We start from the raw sequence: 17317 nt of genomic DNA, 5'->3' as shown, positions 1-17317 counted from the left end.
TTTACTGGACAGTCGTAATGAGATTCTTAGACACTTCAGAAGCTCTCAGGTTACGAGGCCTGGTGGCTGGATCGGTAAAATGTAGCGCTTAGTTTTGCAGGTCTTCAGTTCGAGGGTCGAAGCCGACAAATATTTTTATATATATTTTTTTTAAATTTATTTTAGCCTGTTTTATCCATCATTCCTAGAGATAAATTGAATAATTCCAAATCATCTACGTCAAAAATAGAATTTAATGTCAAAATAATTCTATATTTGTTCGAAGTTTTACAATTCAAGTTGACGCACATGCGCAGAATTCATTCATTGTGGTTTTAGACCAAATTTTACTGGACAGTCCTAATAAGATTCTTAGACACTTCAGGAGCTCCCAATTTACGAGGCTTTGTGGCTGGATGGGTAGAGTACAGCGCTTAGTTTTGCAGGTCTTCAGTTCGAATCTCGAAACCGACAAATATTTTTATATATATATTTTTTTAATTTATTTTAGCCAGTTTTATCCATCATTAATAGATATAAATTGAATAATTCCAAATCATCTACGTCAAAAATAAAATTTAATGTCAAAATATTTCTATATTTGTTCGATATATTATGAGTCAAGTTCACGCACATGCGCAGAATTCATTCGTATTCTTAGAATTGTGCTTTTAGACCAAATTGACACCGTATTTAAAATTTTTCTGGACAGTCGTAATGAGATTCTTAGACACTTCAGAAGCTCTCAGGTTACGAGGCTTGGTGGCTGGATCGGTAGAGTGTCGCGCTTAGTTTTGCAGGTCTTCAGTTCGAGGCTCGAAGCCGACAAATATTTTTATATATATTTTTTTTTAATTTATTTTAGCCAGTTTTATCCATCATTCCTAGATATAAATTGAATAATTCCAAATCATCTACGTGAAAAATATTATTTAATGTTAAAATATTGTTATATTTGTTCGATATTTTACGAGTCAAGATCACGCACATGCGCTGGATTCATTCGTATTCTTAGAATTGTGCTTTTAGACCAAATTGACACCGTATTTAAAATTTTTCTGGACAGTCGTTATGAGATTCTTAGACACTTCAGAAGCTCTCAGGTTACGACGCTTGGTGGCTGGATCGGTAGAGTGTAGCGCTTAGTTTTGCAGGTCTTCAGTTCGAGGCTCGAAGCCGACAAGTAGTTTTATATATTTTTCTTTTTTTTTTTTTTATTTATTTTAGCCAGTTTTCTATATCATGCCTAGAGATAAATTGAATAATTCCAATTCATCTACGTCAAAAATAAAATTTAATGTCAAAATGTTTCTATATTTGTTCGAAATTCTACGAGTCAAGTTCACGCACATGCGTAGAATTCATTCGTATTCTTAGCATTGTGCTTTTAGACCAAATTAATACCGTATTTAAAATTTTACTGGACAGTCGTAATGAGATTCTTAGACACTTCAGAAGCTCTGAGGTTACGAGGCCTGGTGGCTGGATCGGTAAAATGTAGCGCTTAGTTTTGCAGGTCTTCAGTTCGAGGGTCGAAGCCGACAAATATTTTTATATATATATTTTTTAAATTTATTTTAGCCTGTTTTATCCATCATTCCTAGAGATAAATTGAATAATTCCAAATCATCTACGTCAAAAATAGAATTTAATGTCAAAATAATTCTATATTTGTTCGAAATTTAACGATTCAAATTCACGCACATGCGCAGAATTCATTCATTGTGCTTTTAGACCAAATTGACACCGTATTTAAAATTTTACTGGACAGTCCTAATGAGATTCTTAGACACTTCAGGAGCTCCCAGTTTACGAGGCTTTGTGGCTGGATGTGTAGAGTGTAGCGCTTAGTTTTGCAGGTCTTCAGTTCGAGGCTCGTAACCGACAAATATTTTTATATTTTTTTTTTAATTTATTTTAGCCAGTTTTATCCATCATTCCTAGATATAAATTGAATAATTCCAAATCATCTACGTGAAAAATATTATTTAATGTTAAAATATTGTTATATTTGTTCGATATTTTACGAGTCAAGTTCACGCACATGCGCTGGATTCATTCGTATTCTTAGAATTGTGCTTTTAGACCAAATTGACACCGTATTTAAAATTTTTCTGGACAGTCGTTATGAGATTCTTAGACACTTCAGAAGCTCTCAGGTTACGACGTTTGGTGGCTGGATCAGTAGAGTGTAGCGCTTTGTTTTGCAGGTCTTCAGTTCGAGGCTCGAAGCTGACAAGTATTTTTATATATTTTTCTTTTTTTTAAATTTATTTTAGCCAGTTTTATCCATCATTCCTAGAGATAAATTGAATAATTCCGATTCATCTACGTCAAAAATAAAATTTAATGTCAAAATATTTCTATATTTGTTCGAAATTTTACGAGGCAAGTTCACGCACATGCGCAGAATTCATTCTTATTCTTAGCATTGTGCTTTTAGACCAGATTGACACCGTATTTAAAATTTTTCTGGACAGTCGTTATGAGATTTTTAGACACTTCAGGAGCTCCCAATTTACGAGGCTTTGTGGCTGGATGGGAAGAGTGTAGCGCTTAGTTTTGCAGGTCTTCAGTTCGAGGCTCGAAGCCGACAAATATTTTTATATATATATTTTTTAAATTTATTTTAGCCAGTTTTATCCATCATTCCTAGAGATAAATTGAATAATTCCGATTCATCTACGTCAAAAATAAAATTTAATGTCAAAATATTTCTATATTTGTTCGAAATTTTACGAGGCAAGTTCACGCACATGCGCAGAATTCATTCGTATTCTTAGGATTGTGCTTTTAGACCAAATGGACACCGTATTTAAATTTTTACTGGACAGTCGTAATGAGATTCTTAGACACTTCAGAAGCTCTTAGGTTACGACGCTTGGTGGCTGGATCGGTAAAATGTAGCGCTTAGTTTTGCAGGTCTTCAGTTCGAGGGTCGAAGGAGACAAATATTTTTATATATATTTTTTTTAATTTATTTTAGCCAGTTTTATCCATCATTCCTAGAGATAAATTGAATAATTCCAAATCATCTACGTCAAAAATAGAATTTAATGTAAAAATAATTCTATATTTGTTCGAAGTTTTACAATTCAAGTTGACGCACATGCGCAGAATTCATTCATTGTGGTTTTAGACCAAATTGACACCGTATTTAAAATTTTACTGGACAGTCCTAATAAGATTCTTAGACACTTCAGGAGCTCCCAATTTACGAGGCTTTGTGGCTGGATGGGTAGAGTACAGCGCTTAGTTTTGCAGGTCTTCAGTTCGAATCTCGAAACCGACAAATATTTTTATATATATATTTTTTTTTAATTTATTTTAGCCAGTTTTATCCATCATTAATAGATATAAATTGAATAATTCCAAATCATCTACGTCAAAAATAGAATTTAATGTCAAAATATTTCTATATTTGTTCGAAATTTTACGAGTCAAGTATACGCATATGCGCAGAATTCATTCGTTTTCTTAGAATTGTGCTTTTAGACCAAATTGACACCGTATTTAAAATTTTTCTGGACAGTCGTTATGAGATTCTTAGACACTTCAGAAGCTCTCAGGTTACGACGCTTGGTGGCTGGATCGGTAGAATGTAGAGCTTAGTTTTGCAGGTCTTCAGTTCGAGGCTCGAAGCCGTCAAGTACTTTTATATACTTTTCTTTTTTTTAAATTTATTTTAGCCAGTTTTCTATATCATTCCTAGAGATAAATTGAATAATTCCAAATCATCTATGTCAAAAATAGAATTTAATGTCAAATTATTTCTATATTTGTTCGAAATTTTACGAGTCAAGTATACGCACATGCGCACAATTCATTCGTATTCTTAGCATTGTGCTTTTAAACCAAATTGACACCGTATATTAAATTTTACTGGACAGTCGCAATGAGATTCTTAGACACTTCAGAAGCTCGCAGGTTAAGAGGCTTGGTGGTTGGATCGGTAGAATGTAGCGCTTAGTTTTGCAGGTCTTCAGTTCGAGGCTCGAAGCCGTCAAGTACTTTTATATACTTTTCTTTTTTTTAAATTTATTTTAGCCAGTTTTCTATATCATTCCTAGAGATAAATTGAATAATTCCAAATCATCTATGTCAAAAATAGAATTTAATGTCAAATTATTTCTATATTTGTTCGAAATTTTACGAGTCAAGTATACGCACATGCGCACAATTCATTCGTATTCTTAGCATTGTGCTTTTAGACCAAATTGACACCGTATATTAAATTTTACTGGACAGTCGCAATGAGATTCTTAGACACTTCAGAAGCTCGCAGGTTACGAGGCTTGGTGGTTGGATCGGTAGAATGTAGCGCTTAGTTTTGCAGGTCTTCAGTTCGAGGCTCGAAGCCGACAAATATTTTTATATATTTTTTTTAATTTATTTTAACCAGTTTTATCCATCATTCCTAGAGATAAATTGAATAATTCCAAATCATATACGTCAAAAATAGAATTTAATGTCAAAATATTTCTATATTTGTTCGAAATTTTAATCAAGTATACGCACGTGCGCAGAATTCATTCGTTTTCTTAATTCATTCGTTAATTTCAAAATATTTATATATTTATTCGGAATGTTACGAGTCAAGTTCACAAGCATTGTGCTTTTCGACCAGATTGACACCGTATTTAAACTTTTACTTTACAGTCGTAATGAGACTCTTGGACCCTTCAGAAACCCCCGGGTTACGAGGCTTGGTGGCTGCATCGGCAAAGTATTCCGCTTAGTTTTGCAGGTCTTCATTTCGAATTCGACAAATATATATATATATATAAATTTATTTTACCCTGTTTTCTCATCATTCCTAGAGTTAAATTGAATAATTCCAAATCATATACGTGAAAAATAGAATTTAATATCCAAATATTTCTATATTTATTCGAAATTTCACGAGTCAAGTTCACGCACATGCGCAGAATTCATTCGTATTCTTAGCATTGTGCTTTTAGACCAGATTGACAACGTATTTAAAATTTTACTGGACAGTCGTAATGAGACTCTTAGACCCTTCAGAAGCCCTCGGGTTACGAGGCTAGGTGGCTGGATCGGCAGAGTGTAGCGCTTAGTTTTGCAGGTCTTCAGTTCGAGGCTCGAAGCTGACAAATAATTTTATATACATATATTAATTTATTTTAGCTAGTTTTCTCCATTATTCCTAGTGATAAGTTGAATAATTCCAAATCATCTACCTCAAAAATAGAATTTAATTTCAAAATATTTATATATTTATTCGGAATGTTACGAGTCAAGTTCAAGCACATGCGCAGAATTTATTCGTATTCTTAGCATTGTGCTTTTAGACCAAATTAACACCGTATTCAAAAAGGATTTGTATGGAATAGTGCATCATCAAATGCCAATATCGGAAAGTCAAGGTTACTCTCACGTAGAGATGCATAATCTACGATTTTCTGAATAACAAATAACTTTGCTATGGTTATTTTTAAATATTTGTTCCAAATATCTGTTGTTTCAATCATATTATTAATTAAAAATTATTACTTAATATTAAATATAAAATTTATTATTTGTAATTAATACTGAAATGTTAATTAATTTCAAAAGTTATTTTCTTATCTGAGGGTTATTGCCAGCATTTCTTCAGGCTGAATGCACTTTCTCATTTTGGCATTCTTATGCTGAATGATATCCTTCATCGACATTCTGAATTCATTGAAGAATCTCTTCTAACCTTATTATAACATGTAAAAAGTTCCAACTCCTCTCTTTTTTCATTAATTGGATAAATCCAAGTAAGTCGATTTTTCTTTTCTTTTCCTCTTCATTCGATGATAAAATAATAATAAATCTAGAATTTTCTTTCTGTTCATTTTAAATTACACTTAAGAGGAAAATAGTTTAAATAAGACTGTTAAGGTAAATTTCTTTGTTGATGAAACTACGTCGCAGTAGACTCTAAGGCTAGTACCAAAATTTTGCTCATAGGGAGAAACATAGGAATTTTCTAGTGTTTAGAGAAAACGCAGTCTACATTATTTCTTTGTCAGATTCCTGAGCTGTATTGTTAAATGCTGCGTATTCAAAAATGATTTGAAATGTGTCTTTGGCAGTTCCAACCATCTGGGGGGTGCAACGGATGCCATGCACCGGGGCCCCGGGATTGAGGGAGCCCCACATGATTAAGAACTAAAATGACGATTCGAAAGCAGTCATATTCTATAGTATCCAAATGGCTTGTACTTCTGGTATTCCTCATAAGAAACAAACATCAGTCATTATTAGATATGTAAATTTTAAAGAGAAAAGTTTAACTATAAATTAGTCATTTATAGGGTTTATTGAAATAACTGGTGTAACTGGTGAAAGACTGGCAAAAATTCCATTGAAAAGATTAAGTGAGTTTGATTTAGATATTGTAAAGGAATGAATTGTAGAGGACAGACATACTGCAATGGTCGCAACATGAAAGGGAAATATAAAGGCGTACAATCTAGAATAATTGCTCTAAATTTACATGCAATTTTTGTGCCTTGCCTATCACATTCTTTTAATTTATTAATTTGTGATTCCGCTTCCAGCAGAATATACTTTTTTTTTAATATTGCAACTTTTATAGTATTTATTTTCTGTATCTACAAAAATATGAGAAATTTTACAAAAACATTTAATTATTACTCTTAAAATATGATACGATACTCGTTGGGAAGCCAAAATAGATTAAACTATTTTAAGCAAAAACAATTGTATTTGATTGATTTAATTTAATTTGGTCCTTAAAATTAAAACAAAAATTCAAAATTTAACACAGTTTTAGCCAAACAAAAGAAACAGCAAGCAATTTGAATATTTCAGAACATTTCCCTGAAAAACGAATTCAAAAAAAGAAAAAGATTATATTCCGAAATAGCTGAAGATGAAGTTAGAGAAAATCTGGTAGAATATAGATGTTATTTTTAACACTGTAATTGATACTGCTATTGTACAGATAGAAAATAGATTTAAAAGTATTTCAAATAAATCACTAATAAAAATTAACTTAAAAACTTTTATATAAAATTCATTAAACTTATAAACTTATTTTTTATATAAAAACTTTAGTAAAAAAGGGATTATAAAAAGTTCCAAAAACTTTCTAAAGTTTTAAAACAGCGGTGTAAATGTAAACCTTATACAAGAAATTGGTTTGCTATGGGATTTAATTTCGAATAAAAAGAATGTAAATAACGCACAAGATATACTGCAGGACATACAAAATAATTCTTATGATGAATGATTTCTAAATATATTAACTGTATTAAAACTTTTCTTTACGCTGCCAGTTGCTACGGCAAATGCTGTGAGCACTCTTTCAGCGAATTAAAATTAATAAAGAATTGTCTTCAGTCAAGCATGTGTGTAGAACGCTTAAATGCACTTGCTGTATTAAGCACTGAAAAGGAAATTGCAAAAAATTCTAATTTCTCTGAAGTAATTAATGCAAAGATAAAATCACGCATTAAATAAACATGCAATAGTAATATATATTCGCGATTGTATTTTTTTTTTCTTTATCAGAAATTTAGGTCCTCAAATGGGTTTTTTTTTTCTCCCAGGCTCCATTATAAAAACGGCTGGCTCTGATTACATGATATGATGATACAATAAGTCCTCATTACATTATATGATGATACAATAAGTTTTCATTACATGATATGATGACACACTAAGCTTTCATTAAATGAATTATATTCATTACATGATATGATATGATTACAATCATTAAATATAAACCTTTAAAAAAAATGAGGTAGAATTTATCGTTACAAAAATACTTAGATGTAATGAAATTTGAAAAGGTATTTTATCACATAAATATTTTCTTGCTGAAACAATGTTTGCAATACTTTTATAAAAACAATGATTGTAGTGCTTTTCTTTTCATTATATTATTAAATTATTGCTGTTACAGAATTAAATAATGTATAATTTTAAAAATGCATTCCCAGTCAATATAAAAGATTTTTTAATAAGGCAGTTTTACTTTGAAATGAAGAAAAGTATTTTCATTAAAATTTTTATGTGCAAAAATCCTGTAATTAAAGGCCGTTGTATTAGGCTTCAGCGATAAAAGAAACTTGAATAACTTTCATATTTTATAAACAAATATAATTTCAAAATCTTAAGAAATCAAAAACAAGATTATGTATTTTAATAAATGTTTTTACCTAGCTGAATGCAAGACACGCATTCAATATCCCGTTTGATGTGGAATTTATTTACACAATTAAGGACAATCTTTTACCCATCTTTTACACCAATTGCCAATGAAATGATAATTCACTACCACACAGTTACGTCGTTTTCTTGGCATGTTAAATTACTATAGACGCTTCATTAGACAAGCTGCCCATATACTTACTCCCTTAGTAACATTCCTCGAGGGCATAAAGAATAAAAAGCGTTCAAAGAAAAAAGTTAACTCCAAACCAGAAGTTCTTTCATGGGCAAATGAGGCAATCACAGCTTTTGAATAGATTAAGGAAGCCCTTGCACAGGTAACTTTATTACATCACCCAAAACCAAATGCATCACTAAGTATTTGGGTTGATGCTTCAGATTTTGCTGTTGGCGGTGCACTAATGCAATGCAGTGATAATCTCTGGCAGCCGCAGGCATTCTTGTCAATGAAACTGACTTCTTCCCAAAAGAAATGGTCTACGTATGACAGAGAACTTTTCTATACGATGATTAAACGATTTCGGCAAATGTTGGAAGGAAGAGACATTGTGATTTATACAGATCAAAAGCCTCTTATTTATGCCTTTCAACAGAAAGCTGACAAATGCAGTCCACGTCAACTGAGACACTTGGATTTTATTTCACAGTTCTCTCCAGATATTTGGCATGTTCCGGGTATAAGAAATTTGGTAGCTGACGCCTTATCTCGGATCGAAATCGACTCAATTTCCCGAACAAGCTTTCTCAATTACAAGGACATTGCATCAGCTCAGTGAGCAGATGATGAACTCAAACAACTTCTTCAATCACTCATCTTCTTTTCTATTGAAACAGCAATATTTTCCTTTAGAAGATATCATGCTCACATGCGATGTCTCCATAAATGCTCCTTGTCCTTTCATCCCCAAGGATTACCGCTGACAGGTTTTCAAACACATGTATATTGTCTCTCATCCTGGTATTTCTTCCATAACAAAAACGATTACTCAACGTTTTGTATGGCCTAATATCAAGAGAGATATTAAGATGTGGGTGAAATCCTGTCAATTCTGTCAAAGATCAAAGATTCATCGGTATACAAAGACACCAATTGGTACGTTTGCCTTACCTGGTGCCAGATTTTCTCACATACATATCGATTTCATAGGTCCTTTTCCTCCGTCGAATGGTCAAATTTATTGTCTCACAATAATTGACCGCTTTACAAGATGGATGAAAGTAATACGTACAGTGGACATGATGGCTTAAACGGTTTATCGATCTCTTTTATCTGGCTGGATACCTCGTTTTGGTTGTCCTGAAATCATGACAACAGTCTAAGATAGAAAATTTGAATCGAATCTTTTCAAAGAACTCAATAATCTCCTCGGAATTAAACGAATTCATTGTTGTGCCTATTACCCAAAAGCCAATGGACCTGTCAGAAGAATGCATCGCCACCTCAAGAGTGCAATTAAGGCTCATGAGACATCTAGGTTGCGTGATATTATACCAATTGTTCCTCTTGGCATGCGTTCATCTGTTAAGAATGACATACAGGCTACGTGCGCAGAATTGGTGTATGGAACATCTCTTCGACTACCATCTGATCATCGCTCATCTGACAAGATTTCAACAAAATGTAATCCAACATACGTAACAATGCTACGAGATAAAATGAGGTCTTTGCAACCAGTTCCAACTTCTGTTCATGGAAGAAGTTCTACATCTGTTCCAACTGCATTAAAAAACTGTTCACATGTGTTTCTGAGAGTTGATAGCGTTCAAACACCGCTCTCATAACCTTACACTGGTCCTCATGTAGTCCTCAGACGAAGTGACAAAGTTTTCACAATTCTTGTGAATGGAAAAAAGAAATCTGTGTCAATAGATCAAGTCAAACCTGCTTTTTGTTTGGATGATGACAACGACGTTCCTTCTGTTCTTCAAGGGCTTAAACAAGAACAGGATAAAACGGAATTAACTGTATAGCATCCAGATAAAGAAATTTGTAAAACTTTTTCTCGAACAAAATCTGAACGACATGTCATATTTCCTAAAGCTTTGGAACAATTCATAACATAATTGATTTTTTTAATTTAAAAATTAATTTGATCTGTATATATTTTAGCAAAATTTTGTATTTCATGTTCTATTATGAGTATTAATTTAAATTTTGTATATGAACGTATCTTTTAGTTTTAGTTAATTAGGCAACTTGTTAATATTAACTGTATCATTTACTTTTGTATGTATTTTATGTCATCAAATTATTTTTGTTGTGCTATAATCTAGTGAATTTTGTATTTTGATATAATGTTATATCGTTCGCCAACTCACTGGAGGGATACTCTGTGGTGAAGCCAATCCCTCCACGTGACTGCTTACCTTTGTGCATGCGCAAGTAATTCAGTAGCCGGGTGAGAGTGGATGTCTAAGGGATTTCCTGTTTGAGGAGAGTACGCTCAAACGATGTAAGACGCGAGATGTAAATAAAAAGATTGTGGATTTTAATCGGAATGATTCCTTGGTGTTTTTATTCCTGAAGATAAAATTTTAGCGATTAGAATGGCAATTAACAACCTTCTAATAACAGCAATTTATTCAGCGACAAAATGGTCGCAAAAATTTGGGAAAAATGGAAATTAGATTACTTAAATAATTTGCAAATCAGACACAAATGACGGTTTGAGAAACAAAAAAGATTCTATGGTTTTTTTAAATGATGATAATCTTAACCCTTGCCAGTGAACAATGGGAAGAATACAAGATTTAATTTATGGATCAGACGACGAAGTCAGAGTAGTATTTGTAAAATCTCCGCAAGGAGTAAAAAATAGAGCAATTTCAAAGATTTGTTTATTACCATGGAAATAAAATCAATGTATATCTGGTGTAATTAGTTATAGTATTTAGTATTTAAAATGAAATATAATGCATATTCGAGTTTGTTCGTAGTACATATTGAAATATCTCATATCTTCTCTTTTCAGAAAAGTTTTGTATACAATGTTCAATTTTATTTTAAGATTGTAATATTTTTTGTATTCTGTGCAATGTAATTGCTCAATTTATGCATTGTATAATTATGTAATGTGTTACATTTTTATTTCTGTAATGTTCTGAAATTTTGAAATGATATTTCAAGGGGGACGGAATGTTGGTTCTAATAAGTCAGCAGAACTCTCCGCCTACTAATTTTATAACGCCCATCAAGTGACCAAATGATATCACCCTTTAGTGTGTGTTCCTGAGAGTATTGAAAATAAAGCAATGGTGATACAGTCCAAGAGTCTGTGTTTGAATTTATATGTGATTGAGTTTTCTAAAAAATGAGCTATCATGGGCGAAAACATATTTCAGGTAAATAAAGTAGGACTCTTTAAATGTAACTTGCTGAAAAAGGTGTTATGGAGGATTTCATAGGAAGTTATTTTATTAATAAAGATAAACATTAGCTAGGTTTAACATCTAATCCTATATCTATTTTACTGCTATGAACAGGGTTCACAAATAGAAATGTGTGATGTGCTGTACATGATTCAAAAGACTTTAAAATTGTAGCAACCTGGCTTGAAGCACAAATTGCAATTTTTGCATCCATGCTTAGTATAATAATACTTAAAAATTCTTCAAATTGGTAACACAGCAATCAATAGTAACAAACATATATATTTATATCATTCTGAGGTGCAACAAAAACTAAGCGTTGAAAGGACTATTAAAACAATAAATGCTAAGACACATTTTATATTAATTCACATTTCTATCATGATTAAAAACAATCGAAACTATATTCAAAATATTTCAAATACACCGTGTAGTCACATTTAAAATTAATCAAAAATAAATTCAAAATAATCTTTCAATTGTCAAAAATATACGGTCTCTACAAGATCGCTCCTGAGGACAGGTGCTAACTAATGAGCAACTATTCTGACGATTTTTCCCTTCGTAACTTTTTCCCTTAGAGCAGACCTTAGAGCAGGGATGCAGAGTTGGCGGTAGAGATTTGCCGACGGGGGGGGGAGACAAATCCGACAGGGGTGCAAGCACAATATCTCTAATTTGGCTTCAAAATAACTCATAATAATTAATTTTACATTTAATTTTAAGTAAATCAAGTATTATTTAATTCTTTTTTATTCAAATGCTGATCATTTTTTTCATTGTCAAAACTTTATAAAAGTATTTGTAAAAAAACAGGACTCAGTTTCTTCCCAGACTCTTGAGATTTAATTTCTCTGCGATCTAATTTTAGAAAAAAATATAGTCATATTCCATTCTAGATTGTAGTATATAGATAGAACCACAGATTATTCTAGAATGACGTGTCATGCTAAGTGGACAAATGCATACTCTTACTATTTTATATCAGAAGCTATTTAAAATGAATGTTGAAACAAGAAGTTTTATAAAAGTAACTGTTTTAGAAATCCAGAATAATAAATAAAAATTATTCAATGTTTTCTCCAAAAACCGATTTTTCTGCTTAGTCCCCTACCTAAAATATTTGTTAAGTGAGGATTGCAACAACCAGCAAGAATTAAGATGTGTTTCGAATACGAGGGAAATAAGTGCACGTACTCAACAAAAATTTACTATAGTTCGGACACGAACAACATCGAATGCAGAAAAGATACAACATGTTTTTTAAGAAAACCGGAGAAAATATTTTGTAAATATATGTACAAGCTTACTATTTTATGTAAGATATGAAAAATGTTCTTATGAAAAATAGACTGCTTAAACGTTAGACCCCCCTTGTATTTATTTTTCTATATATATTTAGGCTTTAAAAAACCAATGCATTTTATTTGAAAAAAAAATTACATCTTGAACATGAATTCACCTATCTTCATTTTTATTTATGCACTTTCTGACTATACTATGTACTATTAAGTACTTTCTTAATTCGAAGTTATTACAAGCTAATATTCCTACCAAAGGCGAGTTTTATGCCCTCAGTTGCATTCATAGGCTTTTTTTAACCCCTTCATATACAATGGCGAGTCTAACTCGCGTATGGAATTATTTAATTTTAAATCTGCAATTAAGTGAAAGTATTAAGAAATTTAAAACGCTAAAATCACTTGAAAACGCATCATTACCTCATATGCCCTTATATTTTTCTGGGGATTAAGATAATGATAATTGTCCCAAATAAGATCTGCCATCTAATTATCAAATTAAGTAAATTCATATATCAAGGGGTTAATGTGTTATTTACGACTATTCTAAGAATAACTATTTTAATCATCTTTTTATCAAGACATCTTAATTCAAAGTCTATTAAAAATTTAGGAGCATCTGAAATTATATACTTTTTGCCGATAATAGTAAGTGAAAGAAAAGTATATATAAATGATACGTTCTCCGATTACGTAATCAAAATATTGAATGCAGAGTCTTAAGCATTTAGGTAGTAATTTATTTTTAAAAAATTAGTGCATACTTGGATACATTTTTTAGTGTAGCTAAAAAGCTGCCATACCAAAAATATTTTTTTTTTTTTGTCGTCAACTGCAGTCGGTAATATTTCTTTAGTGTAATAATTGTAACATGATAAATTAGATTGCAAAAGAAAACAGATATTTCATTGTTAAATGGATTTAATTTACAACTATACAATTTACTTATTCCAGTGATTTATAATGAATTCACATAATTTGGATACAGCAAAATAGCTCTTCTTAGCATGCATACTCACAAGAGTGTCAAAAGAAAACACTGTTTTTAATTTTTTTTTAAATTTAGTTTAACCATTAACTAGATTTTAGTCAGGCAATTCTCCTAGTGAAATGAATAAAATAAATTTATCAATTCGTTACCGAGGAAGTAACAATCATATGAATAAGACGATGATTAATTTTAAAACTTGGATTTGAATTATGAATTATGGAAAACAACTCTATCGTCCTATTCATGAATAATATAAAAGCTTCAATTTCTCTAATAATTTCACTGGCAGGTAATCGAAGTGCCCGATGAAAACATTTTTTTTTTTTTTCATAATCTATGATAAAATCTTTAGTCGATTAGTCGGAAAAAATTTGACGTCGTATTCATTGACTGTTCAGCTAAACATAGTATAAATTATATGCTGAATGAACATTATGACATTTAAATAAAATGACTGTGAATTTGGACTCGTCAACATCCCTTCGCGTTGAATTCTTAGTCGACCAATCAAAATTTTTTTACAAAATGCGACATGTCTTATGTTTTATACAATGTCATCTTGTTGGTTATATTGCCAAAAGTAGTGCAAATTAAAAGCTTGATGAACGACATTTGAATCAAATGTCTGAAAATCTGTGGATATATCCTTCGACATTCATCATATTTAGTTCATAGTGGGCCGCCCAAAAATTATCGGCAGAATGTGGTATCTTATTCACTTGTCGGATATATTGCCAAATCTAATGCAAATTATGAGCTAAGTCAACGACATTTCAATCAAATGTCTGAAAATCTGCACATTTAAAGTCTTCGGCACTCACCGCATTGAGTTTAGTCGACCGACCAAAAATTGCTAGCAAAATTAGAATTTCACCTTGTCAATATCTTATTCACTGTCGGTTATATTGCTAAAAGTAGTACAAATTATAAGCTTAATAACAGACGTTTGAATGAGATGTCTGAAAATCTGCGAACTCAACGTCTTCGACATCCATTGCATTCAGTTCTTAGTTTGGTTTATCAAAAATTGTCCTCAAAATATGGCATATTATTGACCAATCTCCTTATCGATTATTGACCTACCCCCACTTTATTTTACCAAATATAGCCAAAACACTTTAATATTTCGATTGTTTACAATATATTAACTTTCAGGTGGATTTTAAATAATCATATTCGATAATGCTCAACTCTCTACAACCATTATGAAATGGTGAACACTTTTGCCGACGAAACTCTGAATTTCTCGCCGACGGGGGGGGGGGGCAAGAGGCTGCCGACGGGGGGGGGTAATTGCCCCCCTGCTACCGCCGCCTCTGCAGGGATGGCGAACCTTTATGGATAAACATACCATTTTTTCTAAAGAAATGTTTAAATGAGGTATAAACGTGCCGTCAAATAATGTTGACGTGTGATTATTGTGAAAATATTAAAACTAAATACTAACAACTCAAAAGACTTTATTTATGACGAAAAAATACATTTTGCACTGTGTAGTAGTAAAGTTTTGGTAATACGTGTAATTGAAATTAAAGTAGCATTAGCGTGACTTCTTTTGTTGCAGATTAGATGACAAATAACTTATATTAGGATTGCAAGTTGTTACTTTTAGCAAAATGCATGCTGAATACTTGTTTGAATACTTGTTTTATATTCAAATGACTCTTTAAAAAGAAACATCAAACATTTCCATTTATTAATTACCGATTGTTGCAATATTTGCTATGAAATAGCGTAGAAAATGAAGGTAAGCATATGAAAGTGTAACCTGCAAGATATTTTAAAACTCTCCAAATAAATAAAAACTTCAAGATATTCTATTTTTCCAATAATTTTTAAAAACAAAATTTTTGCTTCAGAAATATAAAAAATTGAAATAACCCCAAAATTAGAACACCCATTCGGAATTTAATAAAATTAGAACATTTATATTTGTGACCTTTTTGAGGAGGGTGGTTTTTATTTACTAAGGAAACATTACAATATCTTTCCGATGATCGGGTAAAAAGTAATTTTAATGTAAAGGTAAAAGTACGGAAACTTTGCAAAATAATCTTAGTATTGGACTTAAGAATACTAGTAAACTATATAGACAGCGCCCTGTCTAATAAAAAAAACATTATTTAAAATTAAATCTTATATGGAAATTAAATAAGCCAGCTAGAGTGATCTTCCAAAACTTCATCATTATGCTATAATAAGGGTGTTATCCCTTTCCCTATTCCCACATAAAATTGCGGATCTTGGATAAAAGCTTGTATCTTTATTATAGCATTCGCAAAGAACGGTTATGAAATATAAATCTTTGACGTAAATGTAGTGTTTTAACTGAATTTATCGTGTGATTTTCGACGATTTTTTTGGAAGGATTACTCCATAGCATGCGGTTAATAGAAGCCGGAAATCAAATTAGAGATTTAGACGAATTTTTTCCCCAATCCATTGCAAACAAAATTTGATACAAAACTATAATTGTAGTCACAAATTCATACAGCAACTAGAGTTTACATGCTTGTGAAAATTATATTTCTAATATACGTTCAACTGACTGATTTGGTTCCGGATGTGATAGATATCTATACATAACATGTTAAATCTATTTACCAAATTTTATCCCGCCAGCTCTATTCCTTTTATCATATTAATTTATATTCGCGCAGCTGGACAAATAGACTATATCTGAATGAATTTCGAACAAAATTTGGTAAAAAACCAATTTGGTGTAAATACCATGAACCGAATTTCATTTGTCGAGCTCTAAGCGCTATTGAGTTATCGCGTTCTAGGACAGACAAACAAACAGAGAATTTTTATACCATTTTATTTGTAGTCATTGAGATTTCAAACGCAGAGATTAATCAAAATCTCGAGTCAAATTTTTTAAAAATTGTAATATTTACTTTTTATTTCGTTAATGAAAAAAAAATTTTAAAAAAATTAATTTTTTTTTAATGTTATCTATTTGTTTATTGCTAGTGTTTAAAACCTGATTTTGTAGGATTCTGTTTATGTTTGTGATGAACAAAGAATTATATTTTAGGTGCTTTATATAAAACCTTATTATATAACTCTTTACGCTGTTTTACTTATCGTGTGCATCTGTACTCAAGTACCCCTACAGGCTTCCTAAGAATGGATTTCGTTCAAAATTTTAATGAAAAATTCAAATTTAGTTTAAAATCCATGCATCAAATTTCGTACATGTAGCTCAAATCGTTTTTCAGTTATCATTGTTCTAGAACTCGGGGGGATCTGAAACGTAGACAGTAATCAAAATCATGACTTTCAATTTACTTAAATTTTATTTAATTAATATTTTTTTCTAGAATTATAATTGTATGTTCTATCTACATGCACAAAATTTAGTGCATGGTTTTAAGTTTGGTTGGTTCCAAATTTGTAGAATTCTATCAAATTTTGAACGAAATCCACGCTCAGGAAATCTGTATGGCTATTTGAATACAGGTGAACACGATAAGTACAAAAC

The sequence above is a fragment of the Argiope bruennichi genome, chromosome X1, assembly GCF_947563725.1.
Source record: "Argiope bruennichi chromosome X1, qqArgBrue1.1, whole genome shotgun sequence".
In the NCBI taxonomy this organism is placed as follows: domain Eukaryota; kingdom Metazoa; phylum Arthropoda; class Arachnida; order Araneae; family Araneidae; genus Argiope; species Argiope bruennichi.
This window is presented reverse-complemented; position numbering follows the sequence as displayed.